Source organism: Conger conger, chromosome 13 (genome assembly GCF_963514075.1).
Source record: "Conger conger chromosome 13, fConCon1.1, whole genome shotgun sequence".
NCBI lineage: Eukaryota > Metazoa > Chordata > Actinopteri > Anguilliformes > Congridae > Conger > Conger conger.
In genome coordinates, this window is record NC_083772.1 from 48,737,182 (window position 1) to 48,763,653 (window position 26,472).

The following is a 26,472-nucleotide window of genomic DNA, read 5'->3' on the forward strand; positions in this document are numbered from 1 at the left end:
TTCATGGTGGGCCGATACTCTATCAGGGGTATGCCCATATGCCAGAAACCGCATTCAGAGCTTGTGAAATAGATATATGACGATTTCAAGCTTTGGAACTCTAAGTTTCTTAGGAGTTGAATATGAGCATATCTTCAAGAGAGAATACACTAGCTGCTTCCAAATGAAATATTTATGATGGTGAGTGGTTCCATATCATATATCCCAAAGGTAGCCATCTGCTCCTTTAGGAGCTTTAGATATAGGCTTTATGAAACCTTTACCTTTTCCCGTATTCAGAAACAAATTTTTTCAGAGTGCGCATTTTTTGAAAGTCAACACTCAAATTTCATCCAAAAGGAAAAGGTTTGATGGTGGGCCAATACTCTATCAGGAGTATGCCCATTTGCCAGAAACCGCATTCAGAGCTTGTGAAGTAAATATATGACGATTTCAAGCTTTGGTACTCTTAAGTTTCTTAGGAGTTGAATATGAGCATATCTTCAAGAGAGAATACACTAGCTGCTCCAAAATGAAATATGTATGATGGTGAGTGGTTCCATATCACATATCCCAAAGGTAGCCATGTGCTCTTTTAGGAGCTTTAGATATAGGCCTTATAAAAACTTTAACATTCCCGCATTCAGAAACAAAGTTTTTCAGAGTGCGCATTTTTTGAAAGTCAACACTGAAATTTCATCCAAAAGGAAAAGGTTTGATGGTGGGCCGATACTCTATCAGGGGTTTGCCCATATGCCAGAAACCGCATTCAGAGCTTGTGAAATAGATATATGACGATTTCAAGCTTTGGAACTCTAAGTTTCTTAGGAGTTGAATATGAGCATATCTTCAAGAGAGAATACACTAGCTGCTTCCAAATGAAATATGTATGATGGTGAGTGGTTTCATATCATATATCCCAAAGGTAGCCATCTGCTCCTTTAGGAGCTTTAGATATAGGCTTTATGAAACCTTTACCTTTTCCTGCATTCAGAAACAACGTTTTTCAAACTGTGCGTTTCTTGAAAGTCAACACTCAAATTTCATCCAAAAGGAAAAGGTTTCATGGTGGGCCGATACTCTATCAGGTGTATGCCCATATGCCAGAAACCGCATTCAGAGCTTGTGAAATAGATATATGACGATTTCAAGCTTTGGAACTCTAAGTTTCTTAGGAGTTGAATATGAGCATATCTTCAAGAGAGAATACACTAGCTGCTTCCAAATGAAATATGTATGATGGTGAGTGGTTCCATATCATATATCCCAAAGGTAGCCATCTGCTCCTTTAGGAGCTTTAGATATAGGCTTTATGAAACCTTTACCTTTTCCCGCATTCAGAAACAACGTTTTTCAGAGTGCGCATTTTTTGAAAGTCAACACTCAAATTTCATCCAAAAGGAAAAGGTTTGATGGTGGGCCGATACTCTATCAGGGGTTTGCCCATATGCCAGAAACCGCATTCAGAGCTTGTGAAATAGATATATGACGATTTCAAGCTTTGGAACTCTAAGTTTCTTAGGAGTTGAATATGAGCATATCTTCAAGAGAGAATACACTAGCTGCTTCCAAATGAAATATGTATGATGGTGAGTGGTTTCATATCATATATCCCAAAGGTAGCCATCTGCTCCTTTAGGAGCTTTAGATATAGGCTTTATGAAACCTTTACCTTTTCCCGCATTCAGAAACAACGTTTTTCAGAGTGCGCATTTTTTGAAAGTCAACACTCAAATTTCATCCAAAAGGAAAAGGTTTGATGGTGGGCCGATACTCTATCAGGTGTATGCCCATATGCCAGAAACCGCATTCAGAGCTTGTGAAATAGATATATGACGATTTCAAGCTTTGGAACTCTAAGTTTCTTAGGAGTTGAATATGAGCATATCTTCAAGAGAGAATACACTAGCTGCTTCCAAATGAAATATGTATGATGGTGAGTGGTTCCATATCATATACCCCAAAGGTAGCCATCTGCTCCTTTAGGAGCTTTACATATAGGCTTTATGAAAGCTTTACCTTTTCCCGTATTCAGAAACAAATTTTTTCAGAGTGCGCATTTTTTGAAAGTCAACACTCAAATTTCATCCAAAAGGAAAAGGTTTGATGGTGGGCCGATACTCTATCAGGGGTATGCCCATATGCCAGAAACCGCATTCAGAGCTTGTGAAATAGATATATGACGATTTCAAGCTTTGGAACTCTAAGTTTCTTAGGAGTTGAATATGAGCATATCTTCAAGAGAGAATACACTAGCTGCTTCCAAATGAAATATGTATGATGGTGAGTGGTTCCATATCATATATCCCAAAGGTAGCCAGCCATCTGCTCCTTTAGGAGCTTTAGATATAGGCTTTATGAAACCTTTACCTTTTCCCGCATTCAGAAACAACGTTTTTCAAACTGTGCGTTTCTTGAAAGTCAACACTCAAATTTCATCCAAAAGGAAAAGGTTTGATGGTGGGCCGATACTCTATCAGGGGTATGCCCATATGCCAGAAACCGCATTCAGAGCTTGTGAAATAGATATATGACGATTTCAAGTTTTGGAACTCTAAGTTTCTTAGGAGTTGAATATGAGCATATCTTCAAGAGAGAATACACTAGCTGCTTCCAAATGAAATATGTATGATGGTGAGTGGTTCCATATCATATATCCCAAAGGTAGCCATCTGCTCCTTTAGGAGCTTTAGATATAGGCTTTATGAAACCTTTACCTTTTCCCGTATTCAGAAACAAATTTTTTCAGAGTGCGCTTTTTTTGAAAGTCAACACTCAAATTTCATCCAAAAGGAAATGGTTTCATGGTGGGCCGATACTCTATCAGGGGTATGCCCATATGCCAGAAACCGCATTCAGAGCTTGTGAAATAGATATATGACGATTTCAAGCTTTGGAACTCTAAGTTTCTTAGGAGTTGAATATGAGCATATCTTCAAGAGAGAATACACTAGCTGCTTCCAAATGAAATATGTATGATGGTGAGTGGTTCCATATCATATGTCCCAAAGGTAGCTATCTGCTCCTTTAGGAGCTTTAGATATAGGCTTTATGAAACCTTTACCTTTTCCCGCATTCAGAAACAACGTTTTTCAGAGTGCGCATTTTTTGAAGATCAACACTCAAATTTCATCCAAAAGGAAAAGGTTTGATGGTGGGCCGATACTCTATCAGGTGTATGCCCATATGCCAGAAACCGCATTCAGAGCTTGTGAAATAGATATATGACGATTTCAAGCTTTGGAACTCTAAGTTTCTTAGGAGATGAATATGAGCATATCTTCAAGAGAGAATACACTAGCTGCTTCCAAATGAAATATGTATGATGGTGAGTGGTTCCATATCATATATCCCAAAGGTAGCCATCTGCTCCTTTAGGAGCTTTAGATATAGGCTTTATGAAACCTTTACCTTTTCCCGCATTCAGAAACAACGTTTTTCAAACTGTGCGTTTCTTGAAAGTCAACACTCAAATTTCATCCAAAAGGAAAAGGTTTCATGGTGGGCCGATACTCTATCAGGTGTATGCCCATATGCCAGAAACCGCATTCAGAGCTTGTGAAATAGATATATGACGATTTCAAGCTTTGGAACTCTAAGTTTCTTAGGAGTTGAATATGAGCATATCTTCAAGAGAGAATACACTAGCTGCTTCCAAATGAAATATGTATGATGGTGAGTGGTTCCATATCATATACCCCAAAGGTAGCCATCTGCTCCTTTAGGAGCTTTAGATATAGGCTTTATGAAACCTTTACCTTTTCCCGTATTCAGAAACAAATTTTTTCAGAGTGCGCATTTTTTGAAAGTCAACACTCAAATTTCATCCAAAAGGAAAAGGTTTGATGGTGGGCCGATACTCTATCAGGGGTATGCCTATATGCCAGAAACCGCATTCAGAGCTTGTGAAATAGATATATGACGATTTCAAGCTTTGGAACTCTAAGTTTCTTAGGAGATGAATATGAGCATATCTTCAAGAGAGAATACACTAGCTGCTTCCAAATGAAATATGTATGATGGTGAGTGGTTCCATATCATATATCCCAAAGGTAGCCATCTGCTCCTTTAGGAGCTTTAGATATAGGCTTTATGAAACCTTTACCTTTTCCCGCATACAGAAAAAAAGTTTTTCAGAGTGCGCATTTTTTGAAAGTCAACACTCAAATTTCATCCAAAAGGAAAAGGTTTCATGGTGGGCCGATACTCTATCAGGGGTATGCCCATATGCCAGAAACCGCATTCAGAGCTTGTGAAATAGATATATGACGATTTCAAGCTTTGGAACTCTAAGTTTCTTAGGAGTTGAATATGAGCATATCTTCAAGAGAGAATACACTAGCTGCTTCCAAATGAAATATGTATGATGGTGAGTGGTTCCATATCATATATCCCAAAGGTAGCCAGCCATCTGCTCCTTTAGGAGCTTTAGATATAGGCTTTATGAAACCTTTACCTTTTCCCGTATTCAGAAACAACGTTTTTCAGAGTGCGCATTTTTTGAAAGTCAACACTCAAATTTCATCCAAAAGGAAAAGGTTTGATGGTGGGCCAATAGTCTATCAGGAGTATGCCCATTTGCCAGAAACCGCATTCAGAGCTTGTGAAGTAAATATATGACGATTTCAAGCTTTGGTACTCTTAAGTTTCTTAGGAGTTGAATATGAGCATATCTTCAAGAGAGAATACACTAGCTGCTTCCAAATGAAATATGTATGATGGTGAGTGGTTCCATATCATATATCCCAAAGGTAGCCATCTGCTCCTTTAGGAGCTTTAGATATAGGCTTTATGAAACCTTTACCTTTTCCCGCATTCAGAAACAACGTTTTTCAAACTGTGCGTTTCTTGAAAGTCAACACTCAAATTTCATCCAAAAGGAAAAGGTTTCATGGTGGGCCGATACTCTATCAGGGGTATGCCCATATGCCAGAAACCGCATTCAGAGCTTGTGAAATAGATATATGACGATTTCAAGTTTTGGAACTCTAAGTTTCTTAGGAGTTGAATATGAGCATATCTTCAAGAGAGAATACACTAACTGCTTCCAAATGAAATATGTATGATGGTGAGTGGTTCCATATCATATATCCCAAAGGTAGCCATCTGCTCCTTTAGGAGCTTTAGATATAGGCTTTATGAAACCTTTACCTTTTCCCGTATTCAGAAACAAATTTTTTCAGAGTGCGCATTTTTTGAAAGTCAACACTCAAATTTCATCCAAAAGGAAAAGGTTTGATGGTGGGCCAATACTCTATCAGGAGTATGCCCATTTTCCAGAAACCGCATTCAGAGCTTGTGAAGTAAATATATGACGATTTCAAGCTTTGGTACTCTTAAGTTTCTTAGGAGTTGAATATGAGCATATCTTCAAGAGAGAATACACTAGCTCCTCCAAAATGAAATATGTATGATGGTGAGTGGTTCCATATCATATATCCCAAAGGTAGCCATCTGCTCCTTTAGGAGCTTTAGATATAGGCTTTATGAAACCTTTACCTTTTCCCGCATTCAGAAACAAAGTTTTTCAGAGTGCGCATTTTTTGAAAGTCAACACTCAAATTTCATCCAAAAGGAAAAGGTTTGATGGTGGGCCGATACTCTATCAGGGGTATGCCCATATGCCAGAAACCGCATTCAGAGCTTGTGAAATAGATATATGACGATTTCAAGCTTTGGAACTCTAAGTTTCTTAGGAGTTGAATATGAGCATATCTTCAAGAGAGAATACACTAGCTGCTTCCAAATGAAATATGTATGATGGTGAGTGGTTCCATATCATATATCCCAAAGGTAGCCAGCCATCTGCTCCTTTAGGAGCTTTAGATATAGGCTTTATGAAACTTTTACCTTTTCCCGTATTCAGAAACAAATTTTTTCAGAGTGCGCATTTTTTGAAAGTCAACACTCAAATTTCATCCAAAAGGAAAAGGTTTGATGGTGGGCCAATACTCTATCAGGGGTATGCCTATATGCCAGAAACCGCATTCAGAGCTTGTGAAATAGATATATGACGATTTCAAGCTTTGGAACTCTAAGTTTCTTAGGAGTTGAATATGAGCATATCTTCAAGAGAGAATACACTAGCTGCTTCCAAATGAAATATGTATGATGGTGAGTGGTTCCATATCATATATCCCAAAGGTAGCCAGCCATCTGCTCCTTTAGGAGCTTTAGATATAGGCTTTATGAAACTTTTACCTTTTCCCGTATTCAGAAACAAATTTTTTCAGAGTGCGCATTTTTTGAAAGTCAACACTCAAATTTCATCCAAAAGGAAAAGGTTTCATGGTGGGCCGATACTCTATCAGGGGTATGCCCATATGCCAGAAACCGCATTCAGAGCTTGTGAAATAGATATATGACGATTTCAAGCTTTGGAACTCTAAGTTTCTTAGGAGTTGAATATGAGCATATCTTCAAGAGAGAATAGACTAGCTGCTTCCAAATGAAATATGTATGATGGTGAGTGGTTCCATATCATATATCCCAAAGGTAGCCATCTGCTCCTTTAGGAGCTTTAGATATAGGCTTTATGAAACCTTTACCTTTTCCCGCATTCAGAAACAACGTTTTTCAAACTGTGCGTTTCTTGAAAGTCAACACTCAAATTTCATCCAAAAGGAAAAGGTTTGATGGTGGGCCGATACTCTATCAGGGGTATGCCCATATGCCAGAAACCGCATTCAGAGCTTGTGAAATAGATATATGACGATTTCAAGTTTTGGAACTCTACGTTTCTTAGGAGTTGAATATGAGCATATCTTCAAGAGAGAATACACTAGCTGCTTCCAAATGAAATATGTATGATGGTGAGTGGTTCCATATCATATATCCCAAAGGTAGCCATCTGCTCCTTTAGGAGCTTTAGATATAGGCTTTATGAAACCTTTACCTTTTCCCGTATTCAGAAACAAATTTTTTCAGAGTGCGCTTTTTTTGAAAGTCAACACTCAAATTTCATCCAAAAAGGAAATGGTTTCATGGTGGGCCGATACTCTATCAGGGGTATGCCCATATGCCAGAAACCGCATTCAGAGCTTGTGAAATAGATATATGACGATTTCAAGCTTTGGAACTCTAAGTTTCTTAGGAGTTGAATATGAGCATATCTTCAAGAGAGAATACACTAGCTGCTTCCAAATGAAATATGTATGATGGTGAGTGGTTCCATATCATATGTCCCAAAGGTAGCTATCTGCTCCTTTAGGAGCTTTAGATATAGGCTTTATGAAACCTTTACCTTTTCCCGCATTCAGAAACAACGTTTTTCAGAGTGCGCATTTTTTGAAGATCAACACTCAAATTTCATCCAAAAGGAAAAGGTTTGATGGTGGGCCGATACTCTATCAGGTGTATGCCCATATGCCAGAAACCGCATTCAGAGCTTGTGAAATAGATATATGACGATTTCAAGCTTTGGAACTCTAAGTTTCTTAGGAGATGAATATGAGCATATCTTCAAGAGAGAATACACTAGCTGCTTCCAAATGAAATATGTATGATGGTGAGTGGTTCCATATCATATATCCCAAAGGTAGCCATCTGCTCCTTTAGGAGCTTTAGATATAGGCTTTATGAAACCTTTACCTTTTCCCGCATTCAGAAACAACGTTTTTCAAACTGTGCGTTTCTTGAAAGTCAACACTCAAATTTCATCCAAAAGGAAAAGGTTTCATGGTGGGCCGATACTCTATCAGGTGTATGCCCATATGCCAGAAACCGCATTCAGAGCTTGTGAAATAGATATATGACGATTTCAAGCTTTGGAACTCTAAGTTTCTTAGGAGTTGAATATGAGCATATCTTCAAGAGAGAATACACTAGCTGCTTCCAAATGAAATATGTATGATGGTGAGTGGTTCCATATCATATACCCCAAAGGTAGCCATCTGCTCCTTTAGGAGCTTTAGATATAGGCTTTATGAAACCTTTACCTTTTCCCGTATTCAGAAACCAATTTTTTCAGAGTGCGCATTTTTTGAAAGTCAACACTCAAATTTCATCCAAAAGGAAAAGGTTTGATGGTGGGCCGATACTCTATCAGGGGTATGCCTATATGCCAGAAACCGCATTCAGAGCTTGTGAAATAGATATATGACGATTTCAAGCTTTGGAACTCTAAGTTTCTTAGGAGATGAATATGAGCATATCTTCAAGAGAGAATACACTAGCTGCTTCCAAATGAAATATGTATGATGGTGAGTGGTTCCATATCATATATCCCAAAGGTAGCCATCTGCTCCTTTAGGAGCTTTAGATATAGGCTTTATGAAACCTTTACCTTTTCCCGCATACAGAAAAAAAGTTTTTCAGAGTGCGCATTTTTTGAAAGTCAACACTCAAATTTCATCCAAAAGGAAAAGGTTTCATGGTGGGCCGATACTCTATCAGGGGTATGCCCATATGCCAGAAACCGCATTCAGAGCTTGTGAAATAGATATATGACGATTTCAAGCTTTGGAACTCTAAGTTTCTTAGGAGTTGAATATGAGCATATCTTCAAGAGAGAATACACTAGCTGCTTCCAAATGAAATATGTATGATGGTGAGTGGTTCCATATCATATATCCCAAAGGTAGCCAGCCATCTGCTCCTTTAGGAGCTTTAGATATAGGCTTTATGAAACCTTTACCTTTTCCCGTATTCAGAAACAAATTTTTTCAGAGTGCGCATTTTTTGAAAGTCAACACTCAAATTTCATCCAAAAGGAAAAGGTTTGATGGTGGGCCAATACTCTATCAGGAGTATGCCCATTTGCCAGAAACCGCATTCAGAGCTTGTGAAGTAAATATATGACGATTTCAAGCTTTGGTACTCTTAAGTTTCTTAGGAGTTGAATATGAGCATATCTTCAAGAGAGAATACACTAGCTGCTCCAAAATGAAATATGTATGATGGTGAGTGGTTCCATATCACATATCCCAAAGGTAGCCATGTGCTCCTTTAGGAGCTTTAGATATAGGCCTTATAAAAACTTTAACTTTTCCCGCATTCAGAAACAAAGTTTTTCAGAGTGCGCATTTTTTGAAAGTCAACACTGAAATTTCATCCAAAAGGAAAAGGTTTGATGGTGGGTCGATACTCTATCAGGGGTTTGCCCATATGCCAGAAACCGCATTCAGAGCTTGTGAAATAGATATATGACGATTTCAAGCTTTGGAACTCTAAGTTTCTTAGGAGTTGAATAGGAGCATATCTTCAAGAGAGAATACACTAGCTGCTTCCAAAAGAAATATGTATGATGGTGAGTGGTTTCATATCATATATCCCAAAGGTAGCCATCTGCTCCTTTAGGAGCTTTAGATATAGGCTTTATGAAACCTTTACCTTTTCCTGCATTCAGAAACAACGTTTTTCAAACTGTGCGTTTCTTGAAAGTCAACACTCAAATTTCATCCAAAAGGAAAAGGTTTGATGGTGGGCCGATACTCTATCAGGTGTATGCCCATATGCCAGAAACCGCATTCAGAGCTTGTGAAATAGATATATGACGATTTCAAGCTTTGGAACTCTAAGTTTCTTAGGAGTTGAATATGAGCATATCTTCAAGAGAGAATACACTAGCTGCTTCCAAATGAAATATGTATGATGGTGAGTGGTTCCATATCATATATCCCAAAGGTAGCCATCTGCTCCTTTAGGAGCTTTAGATATAGGCTTTATGAAACCTTTACCTTTTCCCGCATTCAGAAACAACGTTTTTCAGAGTGCGCATTTTTTGAAAGTCAACACTCAAATTTCATCCAAAAGGAAAAGGTTTGATGGTGGGCCGATACTCTATCAGGGGTATGCCCATATGCCAGAAACCGCATTCAGAGCTTGTGAAATAGATATATGACGATTTCAAGCTTTGGAACTCTAAGTTTCTTAGGAGTTGAATATGAGCATATCTTCAAGAGAGAATACACTAGCTGCTTCCAAATGAAATATGTATGATGGTGAGTGGTTCCATATCATATATCCCAAAGGTAGCCATCTGCTCCTTTAGGAGCTTTAGATATAGGCTTTATGAAACCTTTACCTTTTCCCGCATTCAGAAACAAAGTTTTTCAGAGTGCGCATTTTTTGAAAGTCAACACTCAAATTTCATCCAAAAGGAAAAGGTTTCATGGTGGGCCGATACTCTATCAGGGGTATGCCCATATGCCAGAAACCGCATTCAGAGCTTGTGAAATAGATATATGACGATTTCAAGCTTTGGAACTCTAAGTTTCTTAGGAGTTGAATATGAGCATATCTTCAAGAGAGAATACACTAGCTGCTTCCAAATGAAATATGTATGATGGTGAGTGGTTCCATATCATATATCCCAAAGGTAGCCATCTGCTCCTTTAGGAGCTTTAGATATAGGCTTTATGAAACCTTTACCTTTTCCCGCATTCAGAAACAACGTTTTTCAAACTGTGCGTTTCTTGAAAGTCAACACTCAAATTTCATCCAAAAGGAAAAGGTTTCATGGTGGGCCGATACTCTATCAGGGGTATGCCCATATGCCAGAAACCGCATTCAGAGCTTGTGAAATAGATATATGACGATTTCAAGTTTTGGAACTCTAAGTTTCTTAGGAGTTGAATATGAGCATATCTTCAAGAGAGAATACACTAACTGCTTCCAAATGAAATATGTATGATGGTGAGTGGTTCCATATCATATATCCCAAAGGTAGCCATCTGCTCCTTTAGGAGCTTTAGATATAGGCTTTATGAAACCTTTACCTTTTCCCGTATTCAGAAACAAATTTTTTCAGAGTGCGCATTTTTTGAAAGTCAACACTCAAATTTCATCCAAAAGGAAAAGGTTTGATGGTGGGCCAATACTCTATCAGGAGTATGCCCATTTTCCAGAAACCGCATTCAGAGCTTGTGAAGTAAATATATGACGATTTCAAGCTTTGGTACTCTTAAGTTTCTTAGGAGTTGAATATGAGCATATCTTCAAGAGAGAATACACTAGCTCCTCCAAAATGAAATATGTATGATGGTGAGTGGTTCCATATCACATATCCCAAAGGTAGCCATGTGCTCCTTTAGGAGCTTTAGATATAGGCCTTATAAAAACTTTTACTTTTCCCGCATTCAGAAACAAAGTTTTTCAGAGTGCGCATTTTTTTGAAAGTCAACACTGAAATTTCATCCAAAAGGAAAAGGTTTGATGGTGGGCCGATACTCTATCAGGGGTTTGCCCATATGCCAGAAACCGCATTCAGAGCTTGTGAAATAGATATATGACGATTTCAAGCTTTGGAACTCTAAGTTTCTTAGGAGTTGAATATGAGCATATCTTCAAGAGAGAATACACTAGCTGCTTCCAAATTAAATATGTATGATGGTGAGTGGTTTCATATCATATATCCCAAAGGTAGCCATCTGCTCCTTTAGGAGCTTTAGATATAGGCTTTATGAAACCTTTACCTTTTCCCGCATTCAGAAACAACGTTTTTCAGAGTGCGCATTTTTTGAAAGTCAACACTCAAATTTCATCCAAAAGGAAAAGGTTTGATGGTGGGCCGATACTCTATCAGGTGTATGCCCATATGCCAGAAACCGCATTCAGAGCTTGTGAAATAGATATATGACGATTTCAAGCTTTGGAACTCTAAGTTTCTTAGGAGTTGAATATGAGCATATCTTCAAGAGAGAATACACTAGCTGCTTCCAAATGAAATATGTATGATGGTGAGTGGTTCCATATCATATATCCCAAAGGTAGCCATCTGCTCCTTTAGGAGCTTTAGATATAGGCTTTATGAAACCTTTACCTTTTCCCGCATTCAGAAACAAAGTTTTTCAGAGTGCGCATTTTTTGAAAGTCAACACTCAAATTTCATCCAAAAGGAAAAGGTTTCATGGTGGGCCGATACTCTATCAGGGGTATGCCCATATGCCAGAAACCGCATTCAGAGCTTGTGAAATAGATATATGACGATTTCAAGCTTTGGTACTCTTAAGTTTCTTAGGAGTTGAATATGAGCATATCTTCAAGAGAGAATACACTAGCTGCTCCAAAATGAAATATGTATGATGGTGAGTGGTTCCATATCACATATCCCAAAGGTAGCCATGTGCTCCTTTAGGAGCTTTAGATATAGGCCTTATAAAAACTTTAACTTTTCCCGCATTCAGAAACAAAGTTTTTCAGAGTGCGCATTTTTTTGAAAGTCAACACTGAAATTTCATCCAAAAGGAAAAGGTTTGATGGTGGGCCGATACTCTATCAGGGGTTTGCCCATATGCCAGAAACCGCATTCAGAGCTTGTGAAATAGATATATGACGATTTCAAGCTTTGGAACTCTAAGTTTCTTAGGAGTTGAATATGAGCATATCTTCAAGAGAGAATACACTAGCTGCTTCCAAATGAAATATGTATGATGGTGAGTGGTTTCATATCATATATCCCAAAGGTAGCCATCTGCTCCTTTAGGAGCTTTAGATATAGGCTTTATGAAACCTTTACCTTTTCCCACATTCAGAAACAACGTTTTTCAGAGTGCGCATTTTTTGAAAGTCAACACTCAAATTTCATCCAAAAGGAAAAGGTTTGATGGTGGGCCGATACTCTATCAGGTGTATGCCCATATGCCAGAAACCGCATTCAGAGCTTGTGAAATAGATATATGACGATTTCAAGCTTTGGAACTCTAAGTTTCTTAGGAGTTGAATATGAGCATATCTTCAAGAGAGAATACACTAGCTGCTTCCAAATGAAATATGTATGATGGTGAGTGGTTCCATATCATATATCCCAAAGGTAGCCATCTGCTCCTTTAGGAGCTTTAGATATAGGCTTTATGAAACCTTTACCTTTTCCCGCATTCAGTAACAAAGTTTTTCAGAGTGCGCATTTTTTGAAAGTCAACACTCAAATTTCATCCAAAAGGAAAAGGTTTGATGGTGGGCCGATACTCTATCAGGGGTATGCCCATATGCCAGAAACCGCATTCAGAGCTTGTGAAATAGATATATGACGATTTCAAGCTTTGGAACTCTAAGTTTCTTAGGAGTTGAATATGAGCATATCTTCAAGAGAGAATACACTAGCTGCTTCCAAATGAAATATGTATGATGGTGAGTGGTTCCATATCATATATCCCAAAGGTAGCCATCTGCTCCTTTAGGAGCTTTAGATATAGGCTTTATGAAACCTTTACCTTTTCCCGCATTCAGAAACAACGTTTTTCAAACTGTGCGTTTCTTGAAAGTCAACACTCAAATTTCATCCAAAAGAAAAAGGTTTCATGGTGGGCCGATACTCTATCAGGGGTATGCCCATATGCCAGAAACCGCATTCAGAGCTTGTGAAATAGATATATGACGATTTCAAGTTTTGGAACTCTAAGTTTCTTAGGAGTTGAATATGAGCATATCTTCAAGAGAGAATACACTAGCTGCTTCCAAATGAAATATGTATGATGGTGAGTGGTTCCATATCATATATCCCAAAGGTAGCCATCTGTTCCTTTAGGAGCTTTAGATATAGGCTTTATGAAACCTTTACCTTTTCCCGTATTCAGAAACAAATTTTTTCAGAGTGCGCATTTTTTGAAAGTCAACACTCAAATTTCATCCAAAAGGAAAAGGTTTGATGGTGGGCCAATACTCTATCAGGAGTATGCCCATTTTCCAGAAACCGCATTCAGAGCTTGTGAAGTAAATATATGACGATTTCAAGCTTTGGTACTCTTAAGTTTCTTAAGAGTTGAATATGAGCATATCTTCAAGAGAGAATACACTAGCTCCTCCAAAATGAAATATGTATGATGGTGAGTGGTTCCATATCACATATCCCAAAGGTAGCCATGTGCTCCTTTAGGAGCTTTAGATATAGGCCTTATAAAAACTTTTACTTTTCCCGCATTCAGAAACAAAGTTTTTCAGAGTGCGCATTTTTTTGAAAGTCAACACTGAAATTTCATCCAAAAGGAAAAGGTTTGATGGTGGGCCGATACTCTATCAGGGGTTTACCCATTTGCCAGAAACCGCATTCAGAGCTTGTGAAGTAAATATATGACGATTTCAAGCTTTGGTACTCTTAAGTTTCTTAGGAGTTGAATATGAGCATATCTTCAAGAGAGAATACACTAGCTGCTTCCAAATGAAATATGTATGATGGTGAGTGGTTCCATATCATATATCCCAAAGGTAGCCATCTGCTCCTTTAGGAGCTTTAGATATAGGCTTTATGAAACCTTTACCTTTTCCCGCATTCAGAAACAAAGTTTTTCAAACTGTGCGTTTCTTGAAAGTCAACACTCAAATTTCATCCAAAAGGAAAAGGTTTGATGGTTGGCCGATACTCTATCAGGGGTATGCCCATATGCCAGAAACCGCATTCAGAGCTTGTGAAATAGATATATGACGATTTCAAGCTTTGGAACTCTAAGTTTCTTAGGAGTTGAATATGAGCATATCTTCAAGAGAGAATACACTAGCTGCTTCCAAATGAAATATGTATGATGGTGAGTGGTTCCATATCATATATCCCAAAGGTAGCCATCTGCTCCTTTAGGAGCTTTAGATATAGGCTTTATGAAACCTTTACCTTTTCCCGCATTCAGAAACAAAGTTTTTCAGAGTGCGCATTTTTTGAAAGTCAACACTCAAATTTCATCCAAAAGGAAAAGGTTTCATGGTGGGCCGATACTCTATCAGGGGTATGCCCATATGCCAGAAACCGCATTCAGAGCTTGTGAAATAGATATATGACGATTTCAAGCTTTGGAACTCTAAGTTTCTTAGGAGTTGAATATGAGCATATCTTCAAGAGAGAATACACTAGCTGCTTCCAAATGAAATATGTATGATGGTGAGTGGTTCCATATCATATATCCCAAAGGTAGCCATCTGCTCCTTTAGGAGCTTTAGATATAGGCTTTATGAAACCTTTACCTTTTCCCGCATTCAGAAACAACGTTTTTCAAACTGTGCGTTTCTTGAAAGTCAACACTCAAATTTCATCCAAAAGGAAAAGGTTTGATGGTGGGCCGATACTCTATCAGGGGTATGCCCATATGCCAGAAACCGCATTCAGAGCTTGTGAAATAGATATATGACGATTTCAAGCTTTGGAACTCTTAAGTTTCTTAGGAGTTGAATATGAGCATATCTTCAAGAGAAAATACACTAGCTGCTCCCAAATGAAATATGTATGATGGTGAGTGGTTCCATATCATATATCCCAAAGGTAGCCATGTGCTCCTTTAGGAGCTTTAGATATAGGCCTTATAAAACCTTTACCTTTTCCCGCATTCAGAAACAAAGTTTTTAAGAGTGCGCATTTTTTGAAAGTCAACACTGAAATTTCATCCAAAAGGAAAAGGTTTGATGGTGGGCCGATACTCTATCAGGGGTATGCCCATATACCAGAAACCGCATTCAGAGCTTGTGAAATAGATATATGACGATTTCAAGCTTTGGAACTCTAAGTTTCTTAGGAGTTGAATATGAGCATATCTTCAAGAGAGAATACACTAGCTGCTTCCAAATGAAATATGTATGATGGTGAGTGGTTCCATATCATATATCCCAAAGGTAGCCATCTGCTCCTTCAGGAGCTTTAGATATAGGCTTTATGAAACCTTTACCTTTTCCCGCATTCAGAAACAACGTTTTTCAAACTGTGCGTTTCTTGAAAGTCAACACTCAAATTTCATCCAAAAGGAAAAGGTTTGATGGTGGGCCGATACTCTATCAGGTGTATGCCCATATGCCAGAAACCGCATTCAGAGCTTGTGAAATAGATATATGACGATTTCAAGCTTTGGAACTCTAAGTTTCTTAGGAGTTGAATATGAGCATATCTTAAAGAGAGAATACACTAGCTGCTTCCAAATGAAATATGTATGATGGTGAGTGGTTCCATATCATATATCCCAAAGGTAGCCATCTGCTCCTTTAGGAGCTTTAGATATAGGCTTTATGAAACCTTTACCTTTTCCCGCATTCAGAAACAAAGTTTTTCAAACTGTGCGTTTCTTGAAAGTCAACACTCAAATTTCATCCAAAAGGAAAAGGTTTGATGGTTGGCCGATACTCTATCAGGGGTATGCCCATATGCCAGAAACCGCATTCAGAGCTTGTGAAATAGATATATGACGATTTCAAGCTTTGGAACTCTAAGTTTCTTAGGAGTTGAATATGAGCATATCTTCAAGAGAGAATACACTAGCTGCTTCCAAATGAAATATGTATGATGGTGAGTGGTTCCATATCATATATCCCAAAGGTAGCCATCTGCTCCTTTAGGAGCTTTAGATATAGGCTTTATGAAACCTTTACCTTTTCCCGCATTCAGAAACAAAGTTTTTCAAACTGTGCGTTTCTTGAAAGTCAACACTCAAATTTCATCCAAAAGGAAAAGGTTTGATGGTTGGCCGAAACTCTATCAGGGGTATGCCCATATGCCAGAAACCGCATTCAGAGCTTGTGAAATAGATATATGACGATTTCAAGCTTTGGAACTCTAAGTTTCTTAGGAGTTGAATATGAGCATATCTTCAAGAGAAAATACACTAGCTGCTCCCAAATGAAATATGTATGATGGTGAGTGGTTCCATATCATATATCCCAAAGGTAGCCATGTGCTCCTTTAGGAGCTTTAGATATAGGCCTTATAAAACCTTTACCTTTTCCCGCATTCAGAAACAAAGTTTTTCAGAGTGCGCATTTTTTGAAAGTCAACACTCAAATTTCATCCAAAAGGAAAAGGTTTGATGGTTGGCCGATACTCTATCAGGGGTATGCCCATATGCCAGAAACCGCATTCAGAGCTTGTGAAATAGATATATGACGATTTCAAGCTTTGGAACTCTTAAGTTTCTTAGGAGTTGAATATGAGCATATCTTCAAGAGAGAATACACTAGCTCCTCCAAAATGAAATATGTATGATGGTGAGTGGTTCCATATCACATATCCCAAAGGTAGCCATGTGCTCCTTTAGGAGCTTTAGATATAGGCCTTATAAAAACTTTTACTTTTCCCGCATTCAGAAACAAAGTTTTTCAGAGTGCGCATTTTTTTGAAAGTCAACACTGAAATTTCATCCAAAAGGAAAAGGTTTGATGGTGGGCCGATACTCTATCAGGGGTTTACCCATTTGCCAGAAACCGCATTCAGAGCTTGTGAAGTAAATATATGACGATTTCAAGCTTTGGTACTCTTAAGTTTCTTAGGAGTTGAATATGAGCATATCTTCAAGAGAGAATACACTAGCTGCTTCCAAATGAAATATGTATGATGGTGAGTGGTTCCATATCATATATCCCAAAGGTAGCCATCTGCTCCTTTAGGAGCTTTAGATATAGGCTTTATGAAACCTTTACCTTTTCCCGCATTCAGAAACAAAGTTTTTCAAACTGTGCGTTTCTTGAAAGTCAACACTCAAATTTCATCCAAAAGGAAAAGGTTTGATGGTTGGCCGATACTCTATCAGGGGTATGCCCATATGCCAGAAACCGCATTCAGAGCTTGTGAAATAGATATATGACGATTTCAAGCTTTGGAACTCTAAGTTTCTTAGGAGTTGAATATGAGCATATCTTCAAGAGAGAATACACTAGCTGCTTCCAAATGAAATATGTATGATGGTGAGTGGTTCCATATCATATATCCCAAAGGTAGCCATCTGCTCCTTTAGGAGCTTTAGATATAGGCTTTATGAAACCTTTACCTTTTCCCGCATTCAGAAACAAAGTTTTTCAGAGTGCGCATTTTTTGAAAGTCAACACTCAAATTTCATCCAAAAGGAAAAGGTTTCATGGTGGGCCGATACTCTATCAGGGGTATGCCCATATGCCAGAAACCGCATTCAGAGCTTGTGAAATAGATATATGACGATTTCAAGCTTTGGAACTCTAAGTTTCTTAGGAGTTGAATATGAGCATATCTTCAAGAGAGAATACACTAGCTGCTTCCAAATGAAATATGTATGATGGTGAGTGGTTCCATATCATATATCCCAAAGGTAGCCATCTGCTCCTTTAGGAGCTTTAGATATAGGCTTTATGAAACCTTTACCTTTTCCCGCATTCAGAAACAAATTTTTTCAGAGTGCGCATTTTTTGAAAGTCAACACTCAAATTTCATCCAAAAGGAAAAGGTTTGATGGTGGGACAATACTCTATCAGGAGTATGCCCATTTGCCAGAAACCGCATTCAGAGCTTGTGAAGTAAATATATGACGATTTCAAGCTTTGGTACTCTTAAGTTTCTTAGGAGTTGAATATGAGCATATCTTCAAGAGAGAATACACTAGCTGCTTCCAAATGAAATATGTATGATGGTGAGTGGTTCCATATCATATATCCCAAAGGTAGCCATCTGCTCCTTTAGGAGCTTTAGATATAGGCTTTATGAAACCTTTACCTTTTCCCGCATTCAGAAACAAAGTTTTTCAAACTGTGCGTTTCTTGAAAGTCAACACTCAAATTTCATCCAAAAGGAAAAGGTTTGATGGTTGGCCGATACTCTATCAGGGGTATGCCCATATGCCAGAAACCGCATTCAGAGCTTGTGAAATAGATATATGACGATTTCAAGCTTTGGAACTCTAAGTTTCTTAGGAGTTGAATATGAGCATATCTTCAAGAGAAAATACACTAGCTGCTCCCAAATGAAATATGTATGATGGTGAGTGGTTCCATATCATATATCCCAAAGGTAGCCATGTGCTCCTTTAGGAGCTTTAGATATAGGCCTTATAAAACCTTTACCTTTTCCCGCATTCAGAAACAAAGTTTTTCAGAGTGCGCATTTTTTGAAAGTCAACACTCAAATTTCATCCAAAAGGAAAAGGTTTGATGGTGGGCCGATACTCTATCAGGTGTATGCCCATATACCAGAAACCGCATTCAGAGCTTGTGAAATAGATATATGACGATTTCAAGCTTTGGAACTCTAAGTTTCTTAGGAGTTGAATATGAGCATATCTTCAAGAGAGAATACACTAGCTGCTTCCAAATGAAATATGTATGATGGTGAGTGGTTCCATATCATATATCCCAAAGGTAGCCATCTGCTCCTTCAGGAGCTTTAGATATAGGCTTTATGAAACCTTTACCTTTTCCCGCATTCAGAAACAACGTTTTTCAAACTGTGCGTTTCTTGAAAGTCAACACTCAAATTTCATCCAAAAGGAAAAGGTTTGATGGTGGGCCGATACTCTATCAGGTGTATGCCCATATGCCAGAAACCGCATTCAGAGCTTGTGAAATAGATATATGACGATTTCAAGCTTTGGAACTCTTAGTTTCTTAGGAGTTGAATATGAGCATATCTTAAAGAGAGAATACACTAGCTGCTTCCAAATGAAATATGTATGATGGTGAGTGGTTCCATATCATATATCCCAAAGGTAGCCATCTGCTCCTTTAGGAGCTTTAGATATAGGCTTTATGAAACCTTTACCTTTTCCCGCATTCAGAAACAAAGTTTTTCAAACTGTGCGTTTCTTGAAAGTCAACACTCAAATTTCATCCAAAAGGAAAAGGTTTGATGGTTGGCCGATACTCTATCAGGGGTATGCCCATATGCCAGAAACCGCATTCAGAGCTTGTGAAATAGATATATGACGATTTCAAGCTTTGGAACTCTAAGTTTCTTAGGAGTTGAATATGAGCATATCTTCAAGAGAGAATACACTAGCTGCTTCCAAATGAAATATGTATGATGGTGAGTGGTTCCATATCATATATCCCAAAGGTAGCCATCTGCTCCATTAGGAGCTTTAGATATAGGCTTTATGAAACCTTTACCTTTTCCCGCATTCAGAAACAAAGTTTTTCAAACTGTGCGTTTCTTGAAAGTCAACACTCAAATTTCATCCAAAAGGAAAAGGTTTGATGGTTGGCCGAAACTCTATCAGGGGTATGCCCATATGCCAGAAACCGCATTCAGAGCTTGTGAAATAGATATATGACGATTTCAAGCTTTGGAACTCTAAGTTTCTTAGGAGTTGAATATGAGCATATCTTCAAGAGAAAATACACTAGCTGCTCCCAAATGAAATATGTATGATGGTGAGTGGTTCCATATCATATATCCCAAAGGTAGCCATGTGCTCCTTTAGGAGCTTTAGATATAGGCCTTATAAAACCTTTACCTTTTCCCGCATTCAGAAACAAAGTTTTTCAGAGTGCGCATTTTTTGAAAGTCAACACTCAAATTTCATCCAAAAGGAAAAGGTTTGATGGTTGGCCGATACTCTATCAGGGGTATGCCCATATGCCAGAAACCGCATTCAGAGCTTGTGAAATAGATATATGACGATTTCAAGCTTTGGAACTCTAAGTTTCTTAGGACTTGAATATGAGCATATCTTCAAGAGAGAATACACTAGCTGCTTCCAAATGAAATATGTATGATGGTGAGTGGTTCCATATCACATAGTCAAAAGGTAGCCATCTGCTCCTTTAGGAGCTTTAGATATAGGCTTTATGAAACCTTTTCTTTTTCCCGCATTCAGAAACAAATTTTTTCAGAGTGCGCATTTTTTGAAAGTCAACACTGAAATTTCATCCAAAAGGAAAAGGTTTGATGGTGGGCCGATACTCTATCAGGTGTATGCCCATATGCCAGAAACCGCATTCAGAGCTTGTGAAATAGATATATGACGATTTCAAGCTTTGGAACTCTAAGTTTCTTAGGAGTTGAATATGAGCATATCTTCAAGAGAGAATACACTAGCTGCTTCCAAATGAAATATGTATGATGGTGAGTGGTTCCATATCATATATCCCAAAGGTAGCCATCTGCTCCTTTAGGAGCTTTAGATATAGGCTTTATGAAACCTTTACCTTTTCCCGCATTCAGAAACAAAGTTTTTCAGAGTGCGCATTTTTTGAAAGTCAACACTCAAATTTCATCCAAAAGGAAAAGGTTTGATGGTGGGCCGATACTCTATCAGGGGTATGCCCATATGCCAGAAACCGCATTCAGAGCTTGTGAAATAGATATATGACGATTTCAAGCTTTGGAACTCTAAGTTTCTTAGGAGTTGAATATGAGCATATCTTCAAGAGAGAATACACTAGCTGCTTCCAAATGAAATATGTATGATGGTGAGTGGTTCCATATCATATATCCCAAAGGTAGCCATCTGCTCCTTTAGGAGCTTTAGATATAGGCTTTATGAAACCTTTACCTTTTCCCGCATTCAGAAACAAAGTTTTTCAAACTGTGCGTTTCTTGAAAGTCAACACTCAAATTTCATCCAAAAGGAAAATGTTTGATGGTTGGCCGATACTCTATCAGGGGTATGCCCATATGCCAGAAACCGCATTCAGAGCTTGTGAAATAGATATATGACGATTTCAAGCTTTGGAACTCTAAGTTTCTTAGGAGTTGAATATGAGCATATCTTCAAGAGAAAATACACTAGCTGCTCCCAAATCAAATATGTATGATGGTGAGTGGTTCCATATCATATATCCCAAAGGTAGCCATGTGCTCCTTTAGGAGCTTTAGATATAGGCCTTATAAAACCTTTACCTTTTCCCGCATTCAGAAACAAAGTTTTTCAGAGTGCGCATTTTTTGAAAGTCAACACTCAAATTTCATCCAAAAGGAAAAGGTTTGATGGTGGGCCGATACTCTATCAGGGGTATGCCCATATGCCAGAAACCGCATTCAGAGCTTGTGAAATAGATATATGACGATTTCAAGCTTTGGAACTCTAAGTTTCTTAGGAGTTGAATATGAGCATATCTTCAAGAGAGAATACACTAGCTGCTTCCAAATGAAATATGTATGATGGTGAGTGGTTCCATATCATATATCCCAAAGGTAGCCATCTGCTCCTTTAGGAGCTTTAGATATAGGCTTTATGAAACCTTTACCTTTTCCCGCATTCAGAAACAACGTTTTTCAAACTGTGCGTTTCTTGAAAGTCAACACTCAAATTTCATCCAAAAGGAAAAGGTTTGATGGTGGGCCGATACTCTATCAGGTGTATGCCCATATGCCAGAAACCGCATTCAGAGCTTGTGAAATAGATATATGACGATTTCAAGCTTTGGAACTCTAAGTTTCTTAGGAGTTGAATATGAGCATATCTTCAAGAGAGAATACACTAGCTGCTTCCAAATGAAATATGTATGATGGTGAGTGGTTCCATATCATATATCCCAAAGGTAGCCATCTGCTCCTTTAGGAGCTTTAGATATAGGCTTTATGAAACCTTTACCTTTTCCCGCATTCAGAAACAAAGTTTTTCAAACTGTGCGTTTCTTGAAAGTCAACACTCAAATTTCATCCAAAAGGAAAAGGTTTGATGGTTGGCCGATACTCTATCAGGGGTATGCCCATATGCCAGAAACCGCATTCAGAGCTTGTGAAATAGATATATGACGATTTCAAGCTTTGGAACTCTAAGTTTCTTAGGAGTTGAATATGAGCATATCTTCAAGAGAGAATACACTAGCTGCTTCCAAATGAAATATGTATGATGGTGAGTGGTTCCATATCATATATCCCAAAGGTAGCCATCTGCTCCTTTAGGAGCTTTAGATATCGGCTTTATGAAACCTTTACCTTTTCCCGCATTCAGAAACAAAGTTTTTCAGAGTGCGCATTTTTTGAAAGTCAACACTCAAATTTCATCCAAAAGGAAAAGGTTTGATGGTGGGCCGATACTCTATCAGGTGTATGCCCATATGCCAGAAACCGCATTCAGAGCTTGTGAAATAGATATATGACGATTTCAAGCTTTGGAACTCTAAGTTTCTTAGGAGTTGAATATGAGCATATCTTCAAGAGAGAATACACTAGCTGCTTCCAAATGAAATATGTATGATGGTGAGTGGTTCCATATCATATATCCCAAAGGTAGCCATCTGCTCCTTTAGGAGCTTTAGATATAGGCTTTATGAAACCTTTACCTTTTCCCGCATTCAGAAACAAAGTTTTTCAGAGTGCGCATTTTTTGAAAGTCAACACTCAAATTTCATCCAAAAGGAAAAGGTTTGATGGTGGGCCGATACTCTATCACGGGTATGCCCATATGCCAGAAACCGCATTCAGAGCTTGTGAAATAGATATATGACGATTTCAAGCTTTGGAACTCTAAGTTTCTTAGGAGTTGAATATGAGCATATCTTCAAGAGAGAATACACTAGCTGCTTCCAAATGAAATATGTATGATGGTGAGTGGTTTCATATCATATATCCCAAAGGTAGCCATCTGCTCCTTTAGGAGCTTTAGATATCGGCTTTATGAAACCTTTACCTTTTCCCGCATTCAGAAACAACGTTTTTCAAACTGTGCGTTTCTTGAAAGTCAACACTGAAATTTCATCCAAAAGGAAAAGGTTTGATGGTGGGCCGATACTCTATCAGGTGTATGCCCATATGCCAGAAACCGCATTCAGAGCTTGTGAAATAGATATATGACGATTTCAAGCTTTGGAACTCTAAGTTTCTTAGGAGTTGAATATGAGCATATCTTCAAGAGAGAATACACTAGCTGCTTCCAAATGAAATATGTATGATGGTGAGTGGTTCCATATCACATATTCAAAAGGTAGCCATCTGCTCCTTTAGGAGCTTTAGATATAGGCTTTATGAAACCTTTTCTTTTTCCCGCATTCAGAAACAAATTTTTTCAGAGTGCGCATTTTTTGAAAGTCAACACTCAAATTTCATCCAAAAGGAAAAGGTTTGATGGTGGGCCGATACTCTATCAGGGGTATGCCCATATGCCAGAAACCGCATTCAGAGCTTGTGAAATAGATATATGACGATTTCAAGCTTTGGAACTCTAAGTTTCTTAGGAGTTGAATATGAGCATATCTTCAAGAGAGAATACACTAGCTGCTTCCAAATGAAATATGTATGATGGTGAGTGGTTCCATATCATATATCCCAAAGGTAGCCATCTGCTCCTTTAGGAGCTTTAGATATAGGCTTTATGAAACCTTTACCTTTTCCCGCATTCAGAAACAAAGTTTTTCAAACTGTGCGTTTCTTGAAAGTCAACACTCAAATTTCATCCAAAAGGAAAAGGTTTGATGGTTGGCCGATACTCTATCAGGGGTATGCCCATATGCCAGAAACCGCATTCAGAGCTTGTGAAATAGATATATGACGATTTCAAGCTTTGGAACTCTATGTTTCTTAGGAGTTGAATATGAGCATATCTTCAAGAGAGAATACACTAGCTGCTTCCAAATGAAATATGTATGATGGTGAGTGGTTCCATATCACATATTCAAAAGGTAGCCATCTGCTCCTTTAGGAGCTTTAGATATAGGCTTTATGAAACCTTTTCTTTTTCCCGCATTCAGAAACAAATTTTTTCAGAGTGCGCATTTTTTGAGTGTCAACACTCAAATTTCATCCAAAAGGAAAAGGTTTGATGGTGGGCCGATACTCTATCAGGTGTATGCCCATATGCCAGAAACCGCATTCAGAGCTTGTGAAATAGATATATGACGATTTCAAGCTTTGGAACTCTAAGTTTCTTAGGAGTTGAATATGAGCATATCTTCAAGAGAGAATACACTAGCTGCTTCCAAATGAAATATGTATGATGGTGAGTGGTTCCATATCATATATCCCAAAGGTAGCCATCTGCTCCTTTAGGAGCTTTAGATATAGGCTTTATGAAACCTTTACCTTTTCCCGCATTCAGAAACAAAGTTTTTCAGAGTGCGCATTTTTTGAAAGTCAACACTCAAATTTCATCCAAAAGGAAAAGGTTTGATGGTGGGCCAATACTCTATCAGGAGTATGCCCATTGGCCAGAAACCGCATTCAGAGCTTGTGAAGTAAATATATGACGATTTCAAGCTTTGGTACTCTTAAGTTTCTTAGGAGTTGAATATGAGCATATCTTCAAGAGAGAATACACTAGCTGCTTCCAAATTAAATATGTATGATGGTGAGTGGTTCCATATCATATATCCCAAAGGTAGCCATCTGCTCCTTTAGGAGCTTTAGATATAGGCTTTATGAAACCTTTACCTTTTCCCGCATTCAGAAACAACGTTTTTCAAACTGTGCGTTTCTTGAAAGTCAACACTCAAATTTCATCCAAAAGGAAAAGGTTTGATGGTGGGCCAATACTCTATCAGGAGTATGCCCATATGCCAGAAACCGCATTCAGAGCTTGTGAAATAGATATATGACGATTTCAAGCTTTGGAACTCTAAGTTTCTTAGGAGTTGAATATGAGCATATCTTCAAGAGAGAATATACTAGCTGCTTCCAAATGAAATATGTATGATGGTGAGTGGTTCCATATCATATATCCCAAAGGTAGCCATCTGCTCCTTTAGGAGCTTTAGATATAGGCTTTATGAAACCTTTACCTTTTCCCGTATTCAGAAACTAATTTTTTCAGAGTGCGCATTTTTTGAAAGTCAACACTCAAATTTCATCCAAAAGGAAAAGGTTTGATGGTGGGCCAATACTCTATCAGGAGTATGCCCATTTGCCAGAAACCGCATTCAGAGCTTGTGAAGTAAATATATGACGATTTCAAGCTTTGGTACTCTTAAGTTTCTTAGGAGTTGAATATGAGCATATCTTCAAGAGAGAATACACTAGCTGCTTCCAAATGAAATATGTATGATGGTGAGTGGTTCCATATCATATATCCCAAAGGTAGCCATCTGCTCCTTTAGGAGCTTTAGATATAGGCTTTATGAAACCTTTACCTTTTCCCGCATTCAGAAACAACGTTTTTCAAACTGCGCATTTTTTGAAAGTCAACACTCAAATTTCATCCAAAAGGAAAAGGTTTGATGGTGGGCCAATACTCTATCAGGAGTATGCCCATTGGCCAGAAACCGCATTCAGAGCTTGTGAAGTAAATATATGACGATTTCAAGCTTTGGTACTCTTAAGTTTCTTAGGAGTTGAATATGAGCATATCTTCAAGAGAGAATACACTAGCTGCTTCCAAATTAAATATGTATGATGGTGAGTGGTTCCATATCATATATCCCAAAGGTAGCCATCTGCTCCTTTAGGAGCTTTAGATATAGGCTTTATGAAACCTTTACCTTTTCCCGCATTCAGAAACAACGTTTTTCAAACTGTGCGTTTCTTGAAAGTCAACACTCAAATTACATCCAAAAGGAAAAGGTTTGATGGTGGGCCAATACTCTATCAGGAGTATGCCCATATGCCAGAAACCGCATTCAGAGCTTGTGAAATAGATATATGACGATTTCAAGCTTTGGAACTCTAAGTTTCTTAGGAGTTGAATATGAGCATATCTTCAAGAGAGAATACACTAGCTGCTTCCAAATGAAATATGTATGATGGTGAGTGGTTCCATATCATATATCCCAAAGGTAGCCATCTGCTCCTTTAGGAGCTTTAGATATAGGCTTTATGAAACCTTTACCTTTTCCCGTATTCAGAAACTAATTTTTTCAGAGTGCGCATTTTTTGAAAGTCAACACTCAAATTTCATCCAAAAGGAAAAGGTTTGATGGTGGGCCGATACTCTATCAGGGGTATGCCCATATGCCAGAAACCGCATTCAGAGC